At 41.9% G+C, this 12750-nt stretch overlaps 1 protein-coding gene and 1 pseudogene across 8 annotated transcripts in view; one reads left to right on the top strand and one right to left on the bottom strand.

Moving 5' to 3' along the window:
- ERC2 (ELKS/RAB6-interacting/CAST family member 2) overlaps positions 1–12750 on the bottom strand; it is a 1141350-nt gene that overhangs the window by 1101482 nt on the left and 27118 nt on the right. The window lies entirely within an intron of this gene.
- LOC103111842 (U6 snRNA-associated Sm-like protein LSm7) lies at positions 7337–7704 on the top strand (annotated as a pseudogene).

Below are 12750 nucleotides of genomic sequence, written 5' to 3'. Positions count from 1 at the left end.
GTGGATCAACAACAGTAGGGATTGCCTCATTCCCAGAAGGGAGGTTGGACCAAAATCCTCTACCACTTGAGAAAGATGGGCCTGGCAATGGGTGCAGCCTAGAACATTCCTAGCTATGACAACAGAATGCAAACTCAGACCTACAGGGATGCAGAGGCTACACAGATTCCTTCACTGAATATGGGTTTACAGTTAATGTTATTTATATACTTTTCCCAGTTATGGGAGCTACTATCTTCCCTGATCCAGATTTCTAGTCCTATTTCCAACCTGACACCAACTCCCCAAATAATACCTTTGGCCCACCTGCATGTTAGCTGTCAAGCTCAAGCAAAAATCAGTAAGGTCATGGGCCCCTCGGAATATACATAAAATAGACCCACTAACTTCTTCCAAAATGGAGACCCCAATTCTCATCTGCTATCTTCTTGCCTTTAGGTTTCAGATTATTAAATAATTTGTTCTTCTTTATATCATAATGCTTTTTCAAAAACAGCATGGACAACAAAAGGGAAAATAAATATTAAAAATAAATAAATAAATAATACTTTTTCAGGCACCAAGTTTCAGATGTTACCATGATGCCAAACTAACATCCCCGGGCAGACGACCTCACCAATGTACCCTAGAACCCCATTTCTCTGGAGCCCTGCCCCACTAGGGAAAAGATAGAAACAGGCTGGGAGTATGGATCAACCTGCCAATGCCCATATTCAGCAGAAATGCAATTACAAAATCCAGATCTTCCACCTTTTGCACCCCATAATCCAGGACCCAGACTCCCAGAGAAATAAAGAATAGGAAAGCTTCCCGTGGAGGGTATGGGATATGGGACTCTAATGGTGGGAAATGTGTGGAATTTTACCCATTTTATCCTATGGTTTTGTCAATGTTTTCTACTTTTTATTTTATAAATAAATTAAATTAAAAATAAATAAAAACTCTTCCAAAAGATTGAAGACACAGGAATACTCCCTTCAGGCTTCTATGAAGCCAACATCACTCTGCTACCAAAAGCAGACAACAACAACAAAAAAAAAGAAAACTACAGTTCATCAGTATCTCTGATGAACACAGATGCTAAAATATTGAACAAAATTCTAGCCAACCGGATACAGCAATATATTAAAAAGATTGTTCATCATGACCAAGTGGGGTTTATCCCAGGGATGCAAGATTGGTTTAATATACATAAATCAATCAATGTGATCCACCACATCAATAAAGCAAGACCAAAAACCATATAGTTATCTCAATAGATGCAAGAGAATGCCTTTGACAAAATCCAACATCCATTTATGATCAAAACACTAAAAAAAAAAAATGGGAATAGATGGAAAATTCCTCAAGATAGTGGAGTCTATATATAGCAGACCTACAGCCAACATCATACTCAACCGTGAAAAACTGTAGAAGCATTCCCCCTCAGATCAGGTACTTTCCATAGCAATCAGGAAGGAGCAAGGAATTAAAGGAATACAGACTGGAAGAGAAGAAGTAAAACTCTTTGCAGACAGTATGATAGATAGAAAAACCTAGCTTGAAGAAATCATGTTAAGCGAAATAAGTCAGAAACAGAAGGATGAATATGGAATTATCTCATTCACAGGCAGAAGCTGAAAAACAAGATTAGAAGAGAAAATACTTAGCAGAATCTAGACAGGATTTGGTGTATTGCACCAAAGTAAAAGACTGGGTTGGGTGGCGGGGAGAGTTCAGGTCCTAGAAAAGGATTGTTATGTGGAAAACTAAGAAATACTATGCATGTACAAACTATAGTATTTACTGCTGAATGTAAAACATTAATCCCCCAGTAAAGGAAAAAAGAAAAACCTAAATAATCCAGCAAAAAGCTTTTGGAAAATCATCAGGCAATAAAGTTATATGTCAGGCTACAAAATTAACATACAGACATCAGTGGCATTCCTTTATGCAAACACTAAGTTAGAAGAAGAAGAAATCCAGAAATCAATTCCTTTTACTATAGCAACAAAAAAAAAACCAATAAAATATCTAGGAATAAACCTAACAAAAGAAGTGAAAGACTTGTATACTGAAAATCATAAGCCACTATTTAATGAAAAAGAAAAAAAAACACAAAGAAGTGGAAATATATGTCCATGGGTTGGAAGAATTAGCGTCATCAAAATGAATATACTATCCAGAGCCAAATACTAATTTAATGCAATCCCCATCAAGATCCCAATCAATTTTTGTAGGAGACTAGGACAGAAACTACAAATGTTTATCTGGAACCAGAAAAGACCTAGAATTGCCAAAACAATCTTGAGAAGAAAGAACAGAACTGGAGGCATCACATTCCCAGATCTCAAATTGTATTTATAAGGCCACTGTAATAAAAACTGCTTGGTAGTGGAACATGAATAGACACACTGATCAGTGGAATAGAACTGAGAGTCCAGAAATATGCCCCCTCATCTTTGGTCATCTAATCTTTGACAAAAGTGACCAGACTATTAAATGGGGAAAGGAGAGTCTCTTCAACAAATGATATTGGAAAAATTGGGATGAAATATGCAGAAGAATGAAACTGAACCACTATATCACCAAACACAAAAGTAAATTCCTAGTAGACCAAGGACTTGGATGTTAGACCAGAAATTATCAAATACTTAGAAGAAAGTATTGGCAGAACTCTTTTCCATATAAATTTTAAAGACATCTTCAATGAGACGAATCCAATTACAAAGAAGAGTAAGGCAAGTATAAACCTATGGGACTACATCAAATTAAAAAGCTTCTGCACAGCAAAAGAAACCATCACACAAACAGATCTCCCACAGAATATGAGAAGATCTTTATATCAGACAAGAGGCTAATAACCAAAATATATAAAGAACTCATCAAACTCAACAACAAGAAAACAAATGACCCCATCCAAAAATGGGGGGAGGATATGAATAGAAAATTCACCACAGAAGAGATCCAAAAGGCCAATAAATATATGAAAAATGCTCCAAGTCATTGTTTGTCAAAGAAATGTAAATAAAGACAACAATAAGATACCACTTCATGCCAAAGTAAAACTTAGGAATTGGCGTATTGCACCAAAGTAGAAGACTGCGCGGGGGTGGGTGGGAAGGGGGGGATACAGGTCCAAAAAGGATGATAGAGGACCTAGTGGGGATTGTATTGTTATATGGAAAACTGGGAAATGTTATGCATGTATAAACTATTGTATTTACTGTCAAATGTAAAACATTAATTCCCCAATAAAGAAATTAAAAAAAAAAAAAACTTAGGCTAGGTTTGGTGTATTGCACCAAAGGACACTGGTCAAGTAGAGTAGGGAGGTTGTCAGTAGGGAGGTGTTTTGGGGATACTGGTGTATGCTGGTGGACAAAGACCTAAGTGAGAGTGTTTTGCAAAAGCTATCATGGAGAGATGAGAATTTATACCCAGTACTCAATAACTGTACTGTAAACCACTAATTCCCCAATAAAACATTAAAAGGAAAAAAATCTAAATTTTATAATCCTAGGGCTACTAAGACAGGGCACAACTGCCTTTAACCTCAAAATTGTTTTAGAATTCTCTCAGTCCACTATCTTTTTTTTATTACTTTTTTAATTTTTTAAGAAAGGATTAATGAACAAAACCATAAGGTAGGAGGGGTACAACTCCACACAATTCCCACCACCCAATCTCCATAACCCACCCCCTCCCATGATAGCTTTCCCATTCTCTAGCCCTCTGGGAGCATGGACCCAGGGTCGTTGAGGGTTGCAGAAGGTAGAAGGTCTGGCTTCTGTAATTGCTTCCCCGCTGAACATGGGCATTGACTGGTCGGTCCATACTCCCAGTCTGCCTCTCTCTTTCCCTAGTAAGGTGTCTTACGTGACAAACATCCCAGAGTCAGGCATAGCATGGTAATAAAATATACTCAGGGGGCTGGGCAGCAGTGCAGCAGGTTAAGCTCACATGGCACAAAGCACACAGACCAGCTTAAGAACCGCGGTTCAAGCCCCCAGCTCCCCACCTGAAAGGGGGTCGCTTCACAAGCAGTGAAGCAGGTCTACAGGTGTCTCTCTCTCCTCCTCTCTGTCTTCCTGTCCTCTCTCGATTTCTCTCTGTCCTATCCAACAACAGTGACAGAAATAACAACAACAATAATAACAACAACAATGATAAACAGCAAGGGCAACAAAAGGGTAAAAAATAGCCTCCAGGAGCAGCGGATTAATAGTGCAGGCACCGAGCCCCAGCAATAACCCTGTAGGCTCAACACCTCAAAACACCTCAAGATAGATATTTCTTTATTGGGGGATTAATGTTTTACATTCGACAGTGAATACAATAGTTTGTATATACATAACACTTCTCGGTTTTCCACATAATAATACAACCCCCACTAGATCATCTGCCATCCTTTTCTAGGACCTGTACTCTCCCCACTGCCCACCCCAGAGTCTTTTACTTTGGTGCAATACACCAACTCCAGTTCAGGTTCTACTTGTGCTTTCTGGTTTTTTTTACTTTTTTTAATATTTATTTATTTATTTTCCCTTTAGTTGCCCTTGTTTTTCATTGTTGTTCTAGTTATTGTTGTTATTGATGTCGTCGTCGTTAGATAGGACAGAGAGAAATGGAGAGAGGAGGAGAAGACAGAGAGGGGGAGACAAAGACACCTGCAGACCTGCTTCACTGCTTGTGAAGCAACCCCCCTGCATGTGGGGAGCCAGGGGCTCAAAATGGGGTCCTTAACGCCAGTCCTTGCACTTCGCACCACAAGAGCTTAACCTGCTGCGCTACCCCTACTTGTGTTTTCTTTTCTTATCTTGTTTTCTTTTCTGATCTTGTTTTTCATCTTCTACCTGAGAGTGAGATCATCCCAAATTCATCCTTCTGTTTCTGACTTATTTCACTTAGCATGATTTCTTCAAGCTCCTTCCAAGATGGGGTAAAACGGTGAAAATCACTATTTTTTACAGCTGAGTAGTATTCCATTGTGTATATAGACCACAACTTGCTCAGCCACTCATCTGTTGATGGACACCTGGGTTGCTTCCAGGTTTTGGCTATTACAAATTGTGCTGCTATGAACATAGGTATACACAAATCTTTTTGGATGGATGTGTTTGGTACCTTAGGATATATCCCTAGGAGAGGTTCGCAGGATCATTTTATTTTATTCTTTTTTTTAACTGGAAAAAAAGTATAGTCTCCTATCATCGGCAACCCACATATAGGTATTGAAAAGTTTCAATACAAAATTATTTCCTCTTTAAAACCACAATGATATGACTCAGAGGAAAAAAATTCCTATTTGATGCAGTCAAGATTTTTTAATGCTGTCCTACAGTTCCACAGAAAGCTCTCTGCAGCTCAGACATATTTATGTATATGCCACTACTCTCCCTGGCAGCTCCCCCAAACTTCTTTCATAATTACTGTTTTCCATGTACAGATTTAATATGATTACATGCCTTGGCTCATACTTTATGGTGCTTGAGTGAAGATACTGAATATATATATATATCCTCCCAGTTATTGCTGGGGCTCAGTGCCTGCACCATGAATCCACTGCTCCTGGAGGCCATTTTTCCCCCTTTTTGTTGCCATTGTTGTTGTAGCCTTGTTGTGGTTATTACTGTTATTGTAGATATTGTTTGTTGTTGGATAGGCCAGAGAGAAATAGAGAGAGGAGGGAAAGACTGGGGGGGGGGAGAAAGATAGACACCTGCAGATCTGCTTCACCGTCTGTGAAGCGACAACCCTGCAGGTGGGGGGCTGGGGGTTCGAACCGGGATCCTTACACAGGTCCTTGCACTTTGTGCCATGTGCGTTTAACCTGCTGCACTACCGCCCAACTCCCCTATATTTTGTTCTTTAAGGTAAAGACTGTGTACCCATGCATTGGTTAACTTCACTGTCTATTAACTACTTCAATAGTTTACATTTCAAAATCAAGACCAACATTCTAAATTAAAACTGAGTGCACTGTAAAATGTTAACTAATCCCTTCAATAAAACATTTTTAAATGAACTAAACTGAAAATCTGAAATACTAAAAAACTTCTTTTTTTAATTTTATTTATTTATTCCCTTTTTGTTGCCCTTTTTTTATTGTTGTAATTATTGTTGTCTGTCTTCATTGTTGGATAGGACAGAGAGAAATGGAGAGAGGAAGGGAAGACAGAGAGGGGGAGAGAAAGACACCTGCAGACCTGCTTCACCGCCTGTGAAGCAACTCCCCTGCAGGTGGGGAGCTGGGGGCTTGAACTGGGATTCTTATGCTGGTCCTTGCGCTTTGCACCACGTGCACTTAACCCACTGCACTACCACCAAACTCCCAAAAAACTTCTATTAAAGGAACTAACCATTACTCAGTATTCAGTTTAATTCACAAGTTTAAAATATAGCAAGTTCCTAACAATAAACAGTAAAAATACAAAATAGTTCAAGATAGATAATTTTAAAACAATTACATTTAATATAATATGCTGATCATAACAATATTATTCATTGCCTAATAAAGTCTCATAAATAGAACAAATTAAGTTGGTTTTTCCAAAGAGATAAATAAGGTTTTCAGATTCATTTTAAAACATCTGTGCATTTCCTTTAATCTTACAAACATAATATGTCAATAGGCAAAGCATTAGCTATAGTGTACTTATAGAACAATATATTCAGGAATTACTGGGTCTTACAGTAAAAAATCCTCAATCTGTCAACTAACATATGTTTCAGATAAAATGATAGGAAGGTAGGGAAAAAAATAACAAATCTACCCTTTTTCTCTGAAAATCCTAACCACACAAAAATTTTCTACATTTAATATGTCTAGTGGGTTTTTATCAGAAAGGAATATAGTACACATAATCACATACAAAAAGAAAAATTTTCCAAAGAGTATAAGCTTAAATGTGTACATTTCAGAGACATTCACAGATGTAGTACGGAAAAAAAAGAAAAATATTCAATTTTAGATCCTAACTCTGGGGCCTGTCAAAAACAAGACTGATGACCATGAAGGAGTAATGTCTGAATTCTTAGCAAAAACCAAGACCAAGTTTGGGGGTGCTGAATTTTACTCAAAAACCCTTTTAAAAGCCAAAATTACAGTGAATACAAGTCAGTAACTATACTGTCATCAAGTAACTGAGTTAAATTTCTCAGTGCATGGGTAAGAGTAAACTTACCTAACATAAAAACACGTACAGGAAAATTATGGGGCATATTTCAAATCTATTCAATATATTTCTAGACAGGGGGAAATCTGTAATATACCTTCTGAACTCCCAAAGATGCAAATTCCTCCATTTCAAAAGAGTACTATAGTTCCTTTATAAAGGTCCAAATGAGTAGCAAGATGGCAGACAAGGAGAAGGAGAGCATCTTGGACTTGTCCAAGTATACTGACAAGACCATCTGGGTCAAGTTTCAGGGGATCCACGATGTGGGCCTGCAATGCCCCACAGGCTGCCTCCACCCCCAATTCCTGGGTGGCAGCCAGTGGGATCCTGAAGAGCGTCAACTCACTGCTGAACCTGGTGCTAGATGAGACCATCAAGAGCACGCGAGACTCTGACAACCAGTACCAGCTGTGTGAGGACACAGCAGCTGGGGCAGGTGGTCTGCAGGGGGACATCCATCGTGCTCATCTGCCTCCAGGACAACATGGAGGCCATTCCCAACTCCTACATCCAACATACAACATACATAGAACAGGATGCCTAGGGGACACCTCTACCCCCAAAACCTTCACCTCTTCATGCAACACAGGGAACAGGAGACACCCCCTTCCTAAGCCTTTCATCCAGCAGCAGGATGCCTAAGGGACAGGGAACACCCTCCCCAAGTCCTTCACTAAGCAGAGGACACCTGGGGGCACAGAGGACACAGAGACAGGGAACATCTGTGCAGAATTTCTTAATAAAACCACAACCTTCCAGCCTCACCCCCCCCCAAAAAAAAAAGGTCCATATAAACAACTCTAGTACTGAACAACACTGCCACATGCTGTGAAAACTAAAAATGAATGAAAGCCTTCCTACCAGTGGTAGGGCCTGAAAGGAACTGAGAGTGGGAGTACAAGAAAGAACAAAGCTAATGAAAGAAAGTGATAGTAGGAGTATCAGAGAAGAAAAATTCAGATTATCAACCTGGGCAAAACTAGAAGATAGCGTACTTGGTAGGGACTACCCCTTACCATGTACAAGACCCTGGTTTTGAGGCCTGGTACCACATGGGAGCACCACAAATAGTACCAGGGGAATTTCCATGGATGGTGGGGTAGTACTATAATGTCTCTATTCCCTGCCCCTTCTGAGATTAAGAAGGAAGGAAGGAAGGAAGGAAGGAAGGAAGGAAGGAAGGAAGGGAGGGAGGGAGGGAGGGAGGGAGGGAGGGAGGGAGGAAGGAAGGAAGGAAAGGAAGGAGGGAGGAAGGAAGGAAGGGAGGGAGGGAGGAAGGAAGGAAAGGAAGGAGGGAGGAAGGAAGGGAGGGAGGGAGGGAGAGAGGGAGGGAGGGAGGGAAGGAGGGAGGAAGGAAGGAAAGGAGGGAGGGAGGGAAGGAGGAAGGAAGGAAGGAAGGAAGGAAAGAAGAATTGTGTGAAGTCCTCATAACAATAGTTAATAATAGTAAATTGAGTAGGTAGGTCCATAATCATGTATGTCAAAGAATTCACAAATTTCATGAGAACTTAACATTGTTTTCATTTTTAACAGTCCAAAGACATGTAATGTCTTTTTTGTTTCCTCCAGAGTTATCACTGGGACTCAGTGGGACTTTGGGATGCATTGGATCGACCTTCCCGTGGTGCATCCCGTGAGTACCCATTCATTGGGGAAACTGACTCGATCCTATGCATCCCAGGACTTTAATAGTCATCACCAAGACTGGGGATATTCCTCCACTCGTGCTGACGGCTCTATCTTAGCCGACTGGGCTTCAGCGAATGACCTCTCCCTATTATACGATCCCAAACAGCCAGGCTCTTTTCACAGTGCTAGATGGAATAAAGACTCGTCACCCGACCTGTGCTGGATTAGCACAGTCAATGGCCAAGCCTTTCCCGCTACGAGACAAGTTCTCAAGATCTTCCCGCACAGTCATCACTGCCCAGCTATCATCCACATTGGTCTCCAGCTCCCACTGATTCTGTGCTCGGAGAAACTAAGATGGAACTTTCAGAAAGCAAACTGGCGTATGTTCAATGATCTTACCAACAAATCTATTCCTGCAATTCCAATTAACTCTATCCCCTCTGAAGATTCCTACAGGCGCTTCCGCCAAGCCATCTTCAAAGCAGCTTCCCAAGCCATTCCTCGTGGGAGACGTGCTAACTATACGCCTTGTCTTGATGCTGAATGCGAGCAACTACTAAAGCAGTATGATGAGTCGGGTGACCCAGATGTGGCCGACCATCTCATTGCCTCCCTGGATGCAGCACGCCAAGCCCGCTGGCAACAACTCACGGAAAGTCTGAACTTCACCCACTCAAGTAGGAAGGCCTGGAAGCTTCTTCACAGTCTGGGTGCCAGTAGCCAACCCCCTCCCATCTCCCATCCTCCTGTATCTCCAAACTCAGTGGCCAGTCACCTAACTCAAGTTGGACATGCTAAGATTGACCCAGTCTGGAAAAGAGAAATTTCCCATGAGTGGCCATCCCACTTCCGGTTATCTTGTCCATCTCCAAAACTCTCTCCCTTTACACTGTCTGAACTGGAAGACGCTTTGAAGAGGGTTAAACCGGGAACAGCTGCTGGCTATGATAACATCACCCCAGAACTCATTCTTAACCTGGGCCCCGAGGCAAAGAAGTGGCTATCTGAGTCTATGCCCAAAGTTTGGCGTCGTGCGAAGATTATAGCAGTTTTGAAACCAAAGAAAGACCCAACACTGGCTGCCAGCTATAGACCAATTTCTCTCCTCTCCGTGTGTTACAAACTCCTTGAGAGGCTGCTTCTGTCACATATTTCTCCTCTTAGAGAGAAATTCCTATCACCCGCCCAAGCTGGTTTCCGCCCAGGAAGATCTACCTGCGAACAAGCCCTGGCCCTCTCAACTTACATTGAAAATGGATTCCAGAAGAATTTAAAGACGGGTGCTGTCTTTGTTGATCACACAGCAGCCTATGACACGGTCTGGCACCGTGGTCTCCTGGTCAAGATCTCAAGATGCCTGCCTCCAAGGGTGGCCAACACTATATCGTTTCTTCTCCAAAACAGAAGATTCCGGGTGCATCTGGGTGACAAGTCTAGCAGATGGAGACTTGTCTCAAGTGGCCTCCCCCAGGGCTCTGTTCTGGCTCCTACGCTATTTAATATTTACATCAATGACCTCCCAGAAACTTCTTCAAGGAAGTTCATCTACGCCGATGACATCTGCTGTGCAACTCAGGCATCCAAGTTCGACATCCTCGAGGAAACACTCACGAAAGACATGTCTCTGATATCTGATTACTGTAAAAAATGGCGACTAATCCCTACCACTGCAAAAACGGTATCATCTGTTTTCCATCTACACCATGCCTTGGCCTCGTGTGAGCTTAATGTGCAACTTGACGATACGAGAATCCGGCATGAAGCCCAGCCAGTCTATCTTGGCGTTACTCTCGATCGCACTCTGTCATTTCACGAACATCTCATAAAAACTGCAGCAAAGGTGGGCTCGAGGAATAACATCATTGCAAGACTGGCCAGCTCCTCATGGGGCGCGAGCGCTTCCACACTACGATCATCATCTCTGGCATTATGCTATTCCACTGCAGAATACTGTGCCCCAGTATGGTTCCATAGCCCCCATGTCCACTTGGTCGATTCCAAATTATATTCCTCCATGAGGATAATTTCTGGAACCATCCGTTCCACCCTGGTTCCATGGCTGCCAGTTCTTAGCAACATCACCCCGCCAGATATTCGTCGGGATGCGGCATCATCTAAGTTCATGTCCCATGTCTATGCTCGACCGGACCTGCCAATATACGCGGATATCTTCGCCCACCCTGTCCAACGCTTGACGTCTCGTCACCCAATCTGGTCCCCTACGCCTACACTGAACTTCTCTGTTCCAGACTCTTGGAAACAGAGTTGGCAGTCAGCTGAGGTAAAGAACAAACACCTCATCACAGACCCCTGCAAGCGTCAACCCGGCTTTGACCTAGCACGTTATGATTGGGCCCTCCTCAATCGCTATCGAACAGGCCATGGCCGGTGCACTGCTATGTTCCATCGCTGGGGAGCCAGAGATGACCCGAACTGCCCCTGCGGCTAGAGACAGACTATGACCCACATAGTCAATGACTGCCACCTCTCCAGATTCAAAGGAGGTCTCAAAACTTTACATCAGGCTCAACCTGACGCTGTTGACTGGCTACGGAAGAAGGGCAAACGTTAGAAGAAGAACTGGGACTAAGTGCCTGCACTATGAATCCACTGCTCCTGGAAGCTATTTTTCCCTTTTTGTTGCCCTTGTTGTTTGTCATTGCTGTTGTTATTATTGTTGTTGTTATTGCTGTCATTGTTGGATAGGACAGAAAGAAATCAAGAGAGGAGGGGAAGACAGAGAAGGGGAGAGAAAGATAGACACCTGCAGACCTACTTCACTACCTGTGAAGTGACCCCCCCCCTGCAGGTGGGGAGTCAGGGGCTCGAACCAGGATCCTCACCCTGGTCCTTGTGCTTTGTGCCATATGCGCTTAAACCTGCTGTGCCTCCACACAGCCCCAAGGATATTCCTGAACATCACGGTAGTGATGCCCACTGAGTTTAAGTAACATGTCATACTCTAAGGAATCACTGTGGGTCAGTGATTTTTAAAAAATAGATGGGCGGGAGTCGGGCTGTAGTGCAGCGGGCTAAGCGCAGGTGGCACAAAGCACAAAGACCGGCATAAGGATCAGGGTTCGAACCCCAGCTCCCCACCTGCAGGGGAGTCGCTTCACAGGCGGTGAAGCAGGTCTGCAGGTGTCTATCTTTCTCTCTTCCTCTCTGTCTTCCCCTCCCTCTCTCCATTTCTCTCTGTCCTATCCAACAACGACAACAACAATAATAACTACAACAATAAAACAACAAGGGCAACAAAAGGGAAAAAATAAATAAAATAAATATTAAAAAAAAAAATAGATGGGTTTGGGAAACTAAGCAATGTGCCTTCACCAGGTAAAGGTAAGGAATGTCAGGTTTCTGACAACATGAATTATAATTTCACATAAGCTGAGTATCACAAATTTGGTGGGAAATTGAGTCATCACCCAACACACATCAGGGTAGACCAGTTGACTGCCAAGGAACTCGCCCAGAATAATCGACCTATTCCAATTACAAGCAGCAATTCAGTTAATGTGGTAAAATTAATGTTAATTTGAATTAGTAATATGAAGTGTACTTAATTTCCTAATTGAATCCAGTTTTACAAAGGTGTAGGAGCTAAAAAATCATCAGCATTATGTTTATATAATTAAAAGTAAGATTACAGTAACAATAATTTAAAGCAGCCCTTTGGTTGCATAGAAAATTATTTGTTTTAAAAGGGATCTTATCCAAGTTTCAGAAACCTGCCCTATGTGATTAAGCATATACCAAGTTTGAGTCTAACTTCTCACATTTATTGTCTGTTTGCCCCTGAGCAGGTGGCAAACCTGCTGAACACCAGTAAGGAATGATACCAATGACTACTTTGAAAAAATAGAGTAAATCATGATTAAATCAAAGAAAGAATAAGTGCCTAGGTATTAGTAAATACTCAGTAAAGTTCTTGTCAGCATTAACTACAGACATATTG

The sequence above is a fragment of the Erinaceus europaeus genome, chromosome 12, assembly GCF_950295315.1.
Source record: "Erinaceus europaeus chromosome 12, mEriEur2.1, whole genome shotgun sequence".
Taxonomy (NCBI): Eukaryota; Metazoa; Chordata; class Mammalia; order Eulipotyphla; family Erinaceidae; genus Erinaceus; species Erinaceus europaeus.
The sequence above is the reverse complement of the archived record's forward strand: the minus strand, read 5'-3'. Positions and strand labels throughout refer to the sequence as shown.